We start from the raw sequence: 12211 nt of genomic DNA, 5'->3' as shown, positions 1-12211 counted from the left end.
AGAAAATTTTACAAACTTGTCTGATGATTCAGTGGCATTATTTTATCTCACAGAATTTTTTCATAATAGTCAAATATATATATATATATTTTTTTCTTTTTTCTTCCTTGCTTTGCAGCTATAATTCGCTCTTTATTACAGCCTATATTCTCCAAAATTTGCTGTCTTTTCTGAAATGAGTTGAGTCTTTCTACCAAGCTTACAGTTAACCTATGTTTTTGTGATAAACCTGGGTTCTGAGGTTTCAGGTCTTTCAGTAACGATTTGCTTTTCACAATCCTGACAGGGTACTACTAGCTGTATTTCTCTATTTTTATAGAATAGAACCCTAGAAATTGAAATTAGACATAGACTTCACATCCAATTATGTATTTTCAAGTAATACACTGATAAATGTGTACGAAATTATCTGCGTGATTAGTGATGAAAGACGGAGCTGGAGGAACAAAAAAATAGGAACCTCGTAACATCAAGTTCGCGTAAGTCGGGTGCTGTTCTGCATATTAATTTCCCCTGCTTTATTTTGTTTCATACGCATAATGTATTCGTTTCATAATGATACCGTATTTCCTCATAAAATAATAACAAATGATAGAAATATATGTAAACATAAAACCTTTTTTTTTTCAAGAAAACAAACTATGAAGGTCATAGATGACATATATGTGGCGATTTAAAAATTATAGCTCTTGCGCTTCGACCTTCAGTTAAGTTATAAAATGCCCAGTTGTTTTTCGTATAAATGGGAGATCACAAACTGACAGCATATTTCAAGAAGCCGTTATATATGACTACTAAGAGTATTAATGAAACCTTGAATCAAGAAACGTTCTGTATGCATCACTATTTGATCGCAGTTTATTCTTATTTCCAGCTTTGAACATTAAATTAGAAATTAAGAGACAATAACACGCCGAATAAATACTAATTCAGAAGTCAAACAACAAAAATCAGTGTTATATTTTCAAATTTTTAACAGGACTAGTTTCGATGGTTTTACGAACCACCATCCTCAGCTGCAAATTTTCGCGTCAAGGAACACGAGTCATATATTAGAAAAAAGGAAACACAGAAGACTTCTGCTGCTCAACATTGTTGATCCGAAACTCACACTTTCAATTTTTCTGCTGCCAAAATTATTCAAAAAACATCTTCCATTGGAGAACTGGATTTTCTAGAGGAATATTACATACAAAAAAAATCTTTCTGTTCTAGTTAACGATCCTAATTCTAATCCATCTTTGCCTTCAGCCTTTAAAGAAATTATGTTTTAATTCGGGTTTCACCAACAGATGGCGCCACTTGCTTATTCTTGTCCAGGCTTTCTTATCTAATCAATATTTCCTATCTTGTTCATTTGCGGTTTTGCAGCTGAGGATGGTGGTTCGGTAAAACCATCGAAACTAGTCCTGTGAAAATTTTGAAAATATAACGCTGATTTTTGTTGTTTGACTTCTGAATTAGTATTAAATTAGAAGTCGTGAAATCTTTACCAAGGGCTTCCAATATAAATACAGGACATTATTTCCTTTCAGAATGAGTTTCTTCTTTGAAGTTAGACCAAATTTCAAGAATAGATATTCGTAGATTCTCCGAATTCCGTGCTCCTTGAGGATGTACACTTCAGTGAAGTACTGCTCGATGGTGAAAAATGAAATAAACAATAATTTGAGAAGATAGCAAATGCCTTTCTTAAAAAAGAACAGAACTGAGAATTATTAAGAGTTCGTGAAAAATATTTTACTCTGCTATAGAGAGATGAGTTGTAACCTATCATTGAAAATAAGTTTTCTGAAATCGACGTTTTTCTCAACTATGAAATTGTGAGTGATATATGTAGCGATTACATTCACTAGACTATTATTTGCGTAGAAAGATTCAACTAAGGAAGGAAGAGTTTCTCAGTGTTATCCTGGTATCATTGGAATCCCGTGGGCGAAACATCTACTCATTTCTGCTAGAGAACACGAAAAAAAAAAAAAAAAAAAAAAAAAAAAAAAAAACTATGCACAAAAGCAAAGTCAGTATAACATTGCACATACCGTATTTTAACCGCTACCCTGTCTACATGATAGTAGAATGTCTTGATAGTTCTTGCGTTGAAAATGATGTGCTTTACATCATGCATGATTGTATACTGTACACACTCACTTTGGTCAGCTAAAAGATTTGTTTAATTTTTAGCTTGGAGTTACAGAACGTTCTTTCTTTTCGCCATCGACAGAACAGAGGGCCCACTCAGTTAGGTGATTTTCAGCCTGTTGGATCACGTCGATGGAATTAGAAAAAAGAGCTTAGTACTGTGTTCTTCGAAGATTAACTACGTTAAGTGAGGAACATTGAAAGAAGGACAAAAATATGAAAAGAGAGTACTGGTGGGGACTGTTGAGACTAAGGGGAAAATGTTGATGACTACTTATCTTGAGTATTAGAAGGAATTACTCAACTATAACATAAGTAGCTTTCAGAAGCCTGGACATATAACAGTGATTCTAAGTATTCACGAGTCAAAGTTATAAAGTCTGAAAGATTGGCTGTAGTAATCCATGACTACTAATTGGTTTCAATTAAACACACTCAACTGATGCCAGTAAGGCTAAAGAGGAACAATAATAGAGGAGGTTCATCATAGCAGTCTGATGTTGTCAATTAAAAATTCTAAACTTAAATTCTTGCTTCGATTTAAAACCCAAGTGATCTAAATATTTTGTCGAAATAAAGGAAATATAAATGTGAAGGAAAGATTTACTATAAGAAATAACAAATTAATTAAAATTAAAGTCGTAACTATGATTTTTTAAAAAACTAATATAATATTATTATTACTATTTCTGACTTCAACATGTTATTGCTGAAGGCAAATAACGTTTAAATGGGCACACCAGCGAAGCATGGAGCGACTACACTGCAAATAAATGATTAACTTTATTAAAGAACGCAAAGCATTAACAAAAGAAATGGGATCAAAAGACCCAGTTCTTGTTTTTCGAAGAAAATGTTTTGAATATTCAGACAAATTGTGACATTTATGTCAATAATAAATTTTATGATAAAATTTTTAAAAAATATGCAAGTTAAAATTTTTAATTTCTCCAAATGATTTTATGAAACAAAATTTCTTAAAGGAATAGAAAATCTTATTATTTATTAGCACAGGAAAAAATAGTACTGTATCGATACTCTTTACTCTTTGTTATTCTTATTTTCTTTATTAGCACTATAGACACATATGAAAATGCAAAAACAAATGTGAGCAGCACACTGAAGAAAGTGTTTTCGTGTGTTCTAAATACAAATATTTTTCATATTCGGCGAAAGGCGTTTTCGCTTTATTGTACTTTTTTGTTGGAAAAACAATGCATTTTTTATTTACTTTTCTTTTTTTTTTTTTTTTTTTTCTTTTTTGTTTCCGATATTTTTTTCCTTCCAAAAAATGTGTCTTCCTCACACTCGCTTCCAGAATCTATATGACTGTCTGAATCAGAATCATGTGAATTAAAAACTTATGATCACTTCTATCATTATTTTTTTCAATACATTCTTCGACAGTTGATACCTCTGATAACTTTTGCAACATTTCTTTGTTGTATAATAAATGACGTGACATTTTTGCCGCTTTCTATACTATCACAAACTATGAAATAGTAACACGAATAGGGTGCTGGGTCTAAAAGACCCGATCGCATCAAAATCAGGACTCCGAATAAAGTCCCAACGAAAAACCTTCGGAAACATAAAGAAGTCGACCTAAGACAAGACTACACTGGACTTCAACAACTTGTGTAAAATATGTGAGCTTTGAGAAAGGTTTGTTTAATCACGCGGGTCCTTTGGACCCAGTGCGCGCGCTCGGCTAAGTAAAAGAAAATTGTGTTATTTGTACTGCAATAAACAAGTAAGAACAAAATAATTAATTCCTTTTCTTATTTATCTGGATGAGTTGTAGTCTCTGTTAACCCGGATGATTAGTGTTCTATATTATATTAATTTAAGCTTTCTTTATCAAAAATTTAGTTTTATTTTTCTCATTAGCATTTCACATTTACTGCATCAAACAGTTTACTCTGTGGCTTTTAATGAGGTAATTTAATTCATTAATCTTAAAATATGATGGTAAGTACAATGAAATGATCTTAGTTAAATATTTCACATTCAAGTCCTGAGAAGATATGTCTTACGAAGAGTTATCTCAAAACTGACATTGCCTGAAATTTAAGAAGAGTAGTCATTAGTATAATAAGTCGTAGGACTCTTCATGCGAAGCTCACATATAATCACATATGATATTCATTCGTTAAAATACGTCTTAGCCTAGGGATAAATGTTAAGAGCCATAAAAGTAATATGTCGGAGCCAAAAAAATAAAATGAAGTCATGAACATTATCCACCAGTCCCATCATTATAAGCATTTTTTTTTCTTTCTTCAGGAAAGTCTATCCGGATTTTGCCAAAGGGTAAACGTGTATAGGGACCATTATCGGATAAACCTGACGATAAATGAACAAGATTGGACAAAACCTTTTTTTTTTCTCTTGTTATTAACTTCGCTATTGCGTAATTAGAATCTGAATTTAATCCTCGGGAAAAGTCATGTGTTTGATGTCTTTTGATTATGAGTTCCGATAACCAATTACGCGGTAAATGAGAATAAGGAAGAGGAGAGAATAATGTATAAGTTACTGCTTTTAGTTTTAACATTATTTTTAACACAATTTCAAACTTAGCTGTGTGAGAATATAGGAGTGAATAATAATGGCATTAATTTACTCTTTTTTCTCGTATTTTTTGAAGAACAAAATCTGCAGAGACCATAAAAATTGATACGATGGATAAACTCAGGCATTAATTTCCTGCTTTTTAACAAAAGAAAAATTTTATCAGATTTTTCTATTTTGTTCCTTTTTACTTAATCACATACTAACTTTGATGATTATGTTGTCTGAAAAGCAATCTCTTTTCGACACTTGTTTAAGCATACTTTAAAGTAACATAATCTTCATTGATTCATGGAACTGAATAATGCTACTATTCCTCATACAGTAATAATTTGAATAGTTCAAAAACTTTAAAGCTATATATAATGCGTTGACAGTGTTTCAGAAGATCGCAATACTTTCCCATATATAAACATATATATATACACACATAACACACACACATATAAAACGCACACACAAACACACTACGCACTGACCGTGCAGACCACTACACCACGAAGGCTCGCTAAGAAGACGGAAGAAATACCTTATAATATGACAATGAGTTTGTCTATGCTGGTAATACTGTTATCAAGGGGAAGAGAAGAAAGATAATTAGAACATACAAAGCACTTTGAGGATGCTGTCACAGTATCTTTGATCCTCTTGACGGCAAGATTAATGCAGAGACGTTCTGCTTGAAAGTCTGAACATTCATTTCGAATGCGGTGCTTAAAATAGCAAAACACAGATTGGTTTTCAAAAAGAACAAATGCTAGACGAAACTTAGTGTTCCTTTTTGTTGCTAATTGTAAAGCAAACTACATGAAAACACTTTATAATAGACTCTTTATAATCGCAGAAATTTTTGTGCTCTAAAAGTAGCTGGATGAGAATATCGGAAAAGGGAACGTATCAGTTGCCCTGCAAGAACGTGTTCAAAACATGAAAGCCATACAAAATGAATGACACAATACATCGCCTATACGTTAGTTTCTTGACGTATATCTTGACATAGTCTTCTATACGTCAGTTCAGTTTTTTATGCGGGGAAAACCATATTTTTCTCCCATTTACGCATAAGATGTGCTTTTCCATGTTAATTTTTGGTCAAGTATGTCGTATGACACCAAAATACTTAAGACTTTCTACATGTTCCAACGGAGAATCACCAAGTTTCCAAGGGGCAAAATTTTGTTCATCAAAATTTCTGGAAGCAAGCTTTACGTCTGTAAGGATTGAAAGTAAGTTTATGAGAGATCGCCCAATTGTACACAAATCCAGCAATGGTTTTGATCTCTAAAAACAATTATTCAAAACCTTTCCTTGCAAAATTGAAATGAGTATGGTATAACAGCATCTCTTAGAATTTTTAAGATAGCTGACCACCAAGAATTATCAAAGCACCTTTGATATCTAGAAAAATAAGAACTGTTGTAAACTTCATTTGTTTTCCATACTGCAAGAATACTAAGGCAAATAAGGGCATTTTCGGTAGACTTCCAAGGAGTAAACGCCAACTAGAAGCGGCAATTGAAAATTTAAATCTAAGTTGCACTAGTAAGAGAGTACAGACATTAGTTTATTCAACGTGCAACAAGTGAATTAGTGAAAATTTCGATGTAATAATGGTTTAATTAAAAGCCCGTTTAGAACATTTAGGTTAAGGATAAATTTAAATTGTTTAGATATTTGTTAAATATATAATTACGCTCTAACCTGCCCTTGTGCTGTCTTTTTTGTGCGATATTTTTTGTATGGTGTATGAAAATTTCAATTAAATTGGAACAAAAATATACGATTATATGACAGCAGATAATATATATGCAGGACCTCCAACTTTACCATAAACTGGAAGGTCATTTTCTTGCAATCGATGCCAGTTCTGAACGAACTTCAAAATTCTGAACGAATTTAAAAAGGAGCTTCAGTCTCGTATATCTGGCTACCGAGACGTATACGAGCGTTTAGGTCACCGACTACATGGTAACTGAAAAAAACGTCAACTCTAAATGAGTGCGAAGTAGTATTTTTAAGTGACGAAAGTGATTTTGAACCAGTTTACTACAAGAAAGTTCGCGTATAGTCAGACTACGAAGGATAATGGTTATATGTTTTGATAGTGTAAAATAAGTACATATGTAAATTTTAAAAAAAATCTGAAAGTTTTCAGATTTTAAATTACGTCCAAAGAGGCGTATTTTTAACGTTTTGTGTATAACCTTTATTTATTAAATATCATGTTCTTTGCACTAAAACCATAAAGTTCAGTTCAATAGCAATGTCGCAAAATAGTTTTAAAATGAGCATACCTTTAGAATTTCCGATACACAGTTCCACGCGCTGGAGATAAAAAGTTTTTTTTTTTCATTGGTTGACTGTTGCCATTGATCGCTTTTAAATCGCTGAGTTTGTTACTCAAAAATTCATCAAAGTTTTATAAAATAAAATGTGAAATCGCTAATAAAACATATTCCAAATTTCAAATTTGGTCTTCCACATGTCCATATTCGTAGGAAGATTACGTCATTTAAAATTCGATGGCTCTATGTACCGTTGTTTTATCCCAATGCGACAAATATAAATACATTTATGCAGATTTTTCATTATTTAAATTCTTCAAATATAATGCAGGACTCTAACATTTGGTGGCAACAGTGTGAAAAGTGATTACATTCTTCGGCCAGTCCTAATTATGAAGACATGGTTTTGCTATTCTATGTTCACAGTGAATCATGCGAAAAGTCCTGTTTCACCGAAGATTTTAATGCAAGTTTGTACCGTATTCACGATCAAATCATTCATGTCGTGCCATCCAACCACAGTTTCATTACATATATATATATATATATATATATATATATAATGAATTTAAATTATGGAAAAATATCATAAGGACAGAATAACATTGATTATTATTGATTCCATGGAGAAAGGCTGGTTTTTAAGGTGGAATCAGTTCTTTTCGATAAAATAACCAATAATTAGAAAATCTGGAAATCTGATAATGGACCTAGAAGGCTTATCTTCTCTAATTTTTTATTGCACACACAGATATAATTTGGAGTTCCACTCTTTTATCTAAATGTGTAGGAACCTTGTGAACAGATCAGGGGATAATCGCATGAGTTCGGGAACAGAGTTATAAGACTTAAGAAGGGTCAATTACCCTTTATTTCTTAAAATAAGATTTGAACAGTCGGCTCCTTTCTCAGAGAATACAGCAAAGCCTCCACTTGGGCTTGAACTCATAACGCAATAAGAAAAAAACTTAATTAATGCTTAACTAAAAAGGTATAGCCGAGGCGATCAGTATTCTACACTGGTGTGCAAAACTTAAGCAACTGATGTTCGTTTTGCTGTAACTCCACAAGAAATCATCTGAGAGACATGAAATTCAGAAATGAGAGACAGCATTTTGTATTTAAGCGACGATGAAAGCACAGTTGCGCGAAAACGAATGTAATGCATACAGTATGGAATCAAAGAAAAAAGGCTTTATTGAACTCATATTACAGTTACACATGATTGTCTGTACAAGAGGAAGAATAACAAGCGGATGTTCCTTAATATGAGGTATGCCTCCCCTTAATGCAATGGTTGCTTCGCACGGTCTCTTCATACTCAGCACCCGATTGTTCAACAGATCTTGAGATAAGAATGCCCATTCTTCAATCTGCATCTGTTTCAGTGGTTGAATGTTCCCCAGAGGATGTAATCGTGCCGCAAGGCATCTCCCAAAAACATCCCACAAATGTTCTATGGGATTTTAATCAGGGGAGCACTCTGGCCAATCCATTCGAGTGATATCTTCAACTTTCCAGTGGCTTCTGAACAGCAGGACCCGGTGTGGCCGTACATTGACATCCACAAAAACGAAGTTTGCTCCAATGGCTCCTCGGAACAGACGCACACAAGGATCAGCCCCTGACAATAGCGCTCTCCGGTTACAGAACATCTGTCCAAAACGTGGAGCTCAGTCCGGCCGTTCAGCATAATGACTTCCCAGATGAGAACTCCAGGACCACCATAATGGTCTGAGATGAAACCGTGTCGCGACCTCTCTCCAAATCAACTGGCGTTGAGAATCGCTTGTGGCACTAAAACGATTCTCACCCGTAAAAATCATACGACTCCTTAATGCTATGTCCAGTTATTTTGCTCATTGCATCACTCTAAACGGTGGCGCCGATGACCAGCTTTCAAAGGGATGCAGCGTTCAGGACGGCAGACGAATAGGCCAGCTTTTTGAAGGCGTCTGGACACAGTAACCACGACACGTTTCGCCCCGTAACTGTACACATTTGTTGAGCTATAGCACTTGTTGACTGGTTTCAGGCTCTTTGCGCCTGCAATACGATATATCGGTCATCCACTGCAGTTGTTTTCCTGGGGTGGTCACCACCAACCTTTCTAACAGCTGTAACTATCGTTTGGAAGTCTTTCCAAGCATGCAAAACAACACTTTTGTTGATTCCGAACTCTCCATCTACACTACACACACTATGCCCCTCCTCCAGCTTTCCGATCATTCTTCCATGTGTGAAGTCATCCAGGTGATTTCTTCTAACCATATTTCACGAAAGAACTCACTTGCACTCGCAGCGAATGCCTTTAATTACGCCTCCCTCCTTCCTTTTAATGTAATCTTGAGTTGAGCACTCCGACCGCGCGCGTGTTGCGTACGTTCACGCTGCCTGCAACGTTTTGTTCCTGATATTTGCATACGCATGACCTTTCTACTGAACAGCGCATGCATTGTACTGATCGCAAGAACTCTTTTTCTGCAAGTTCATGGCTATCTGATTAAAATTTACAATGTTGCTTAAGTTTTGCACACCATTATAATTAATTGGCCCCTAAATATTGAATAAGCTGGCGAAGCTATCAAGGGCCTTAAATACGGCTGAGCGTAAAAACTGCTTAGAGAGAGACGTGGCCAAAAGGCGAAATCGTGCTAGTCAGAAACTCTGGGGCTCTCTCACGAAGTCAGTGGAACAACGACTTAAATACCACTCTTACTCATTTGCATTAAACGTGATTCTAAGAACACATTCTGGCGAGAAATTGTAAGCTTAAATCTTTATGATATAGATGTCTGTATGTAAAATATGTAATGGAAAGACTCCTTCAGATGAAGCTTTCGTACTATGTATAAAGTATTAACAAAGGAATGAATACTTATGAAATGTAACTTCATCTACAATTAAATAAATCAATTAACAATCTTATATACAAAGTAGTTTTTAAGTAGAGTTTTTATAAGCAACATTTTTATTGTTACATTTATTTTATTTTTATCTTGTACATAAAGTAAAACACTACACATTATGCTGTTTACTAAAATATATAAACTTTTATGCACGTTGTTCTTTTTATGCAGTTTTCCTTGATTTTAATTGTATCTACAAGATTAACAAGGAATAAAATTTCTTCCAAACGTTGGAATCTATTTTCTTAATACTATTTAGTGTTGTTGAAAAATGCAGTCAAGAAGAACAAATCAAGTAAACAGAACACGTTGCAATTTAGGTATTTTTAACAAGGTCTACATATTTGTACCATCCTCATTAAATTAACCAACAAAGTACTACGGTAATCCAGCTTTTTTATTATTTAAAAAATTTTCTACAGATAAAGCTTATTCAGAAATGAAGAATTTAATTAATTTATCTCTTTTTCTTGGTAATGACAAAAGTGAAATTTAGATGCCCTAAAGTTTGGCTAGATACAAGAACGTGTGTTCAATGAATAAAATCTTTTTGTAACCAAATATGGTATGTTAAAATCTGAAATATTAAAAATATTTATTTTGAGAAATTCAATGCGAAATCTCAAAATAAGATAGAGGACAAACCTGAAATTCCTTTCAGTATGTCATCAACTTCTTCTCCTCAGAAGGTCATTGAAGTAAAAGCTAACTTGGATAATGTCCGTTTTTCCTCATTTGCTATGGTCCAAGGAAAAATTAATAGATTTATGAAACTCTCAAATTCCTCTCCTCTTCCCCCAAAAAAGGCCTACATGAAAAAACGTTCGCGAAGAAAAGCACGCGAAAGAAGCACTCACAATAAAATTTGCAATCTTATATGGCCAGAAAAAAATATCCACTTTGAAATTTATCCTCATAAAAATATATATTCTTGTACAGAAAAAAAAAAAATCTCACGGGGAAAAATGATCTCGTGGATAAAACTCGACAAGACAAAAGCCTCTACGGTTAAAATGTTAAAAGACTATGCAGTCTTGTTTTTTATACGAATAAAGAAGTAATCTGGTTTTACATAAATATTTTGATGAATGCAATATTTTTTATTCCTGTAGATGATATTGTTTTAAGTGATGTAGAAACATTAATGCCAACATCTACTAATAAATTAGATAATCATACAGATCCGTACGCTTTGTATAAATACATATTACGTGCAAAATAAATTAGGTAAAACTCAGTAATACTCTCTTATTATTAATGCATAAATCGTTATTACAATTAAATTAATTATTTCATTCTTTTTTATTGTATGCAGCATCAAATATAAAAACAATCAGATTTTAATCTGATGCTTGATTATACAGATCACGTAATACATAACTATTACCCAGTTCGCCAATGTAACGTTTTTAGTACTTTTAATTTTTAATGGTAAACTGAGGTTTGTATTTTCATCATACGTATCAAGGACATTAATTTTATTTCGTTCGAGTTTCTCTGAGCACAATTTTGCGAAAATCAAAGAAGTTTAAGAGCTTAAACGAATGTCAAATTAAACGTTGTTTATTACATTTAGGAGCAGCCACATAAATCTGTAATCACTGCAATCCAAATTCAGTTTGAAAAACACAATGTTCGATAATTAAAACTGTTATTAAGGAAAACAGATTATTTAGATTAGCATATAAACTCAAAAATATCTCTTTTATTAGTATTTCCTTTTGAATTATTCGTTCTAATGTCAAATATTTAAGATTGAAACTTATAAAACTGGTCTAAAATCACAACCATGCCAATCTTTCGTATAATTTAAATAGCTTATTAACATCTTAAATAAAAAAATAACAATATATAAATGAGGCATGACTTCAATACTGATTGTAGCACATAAATGCAAATTTACGAGCTAGGGCGTATTTAAAATGAGTATTGTTTGATGCCATATGCATCAAAAACGTAGATTTTGAAATAAAATAAAAATAATAGTATATACATACAGAATAAGATAGAAGAGCGCATTGAATAAAAACGTAAGTATGTAATGGTTGATTTAAATATCAGTGGTGTTCTGTGGTTTTCGCCGAAGGGGACTAAGTATGAAAAAATGTACAATGCTCTCTAAGATGACAGCTCTCTGACAGTTTAAAATTCAGGACTAGTGTTTATTCACGTTCTCACAATATTGGTCACTTTCGGAAGTGGTCAGCTTAATCTTCTTTATAAAATTTAGAGTTTATTGCATTTTAAATGAGGAAGATTAATGATATTAATTAATTTGACGACTGATGAGTAAAATTACTT

This window comes from Stegodyphus dumicola, chromosome 5 (genome assembly GCF_044657685.1).
Source record: "Stegodyphus dumicola isolate Sdum_Otavi_A_Nest chromosome 5, ASM4465768v1".
Taxonomy (NCBI): domain Eukaryota; kingdom Metazoa; phylum Arthropoda; class Arachnida; order Araneae; family Eresidae; genus Stegodyphus; species Stegodyphus dumicola.
Note: the sequence above shows the minus strand (reverse complement) of the source record.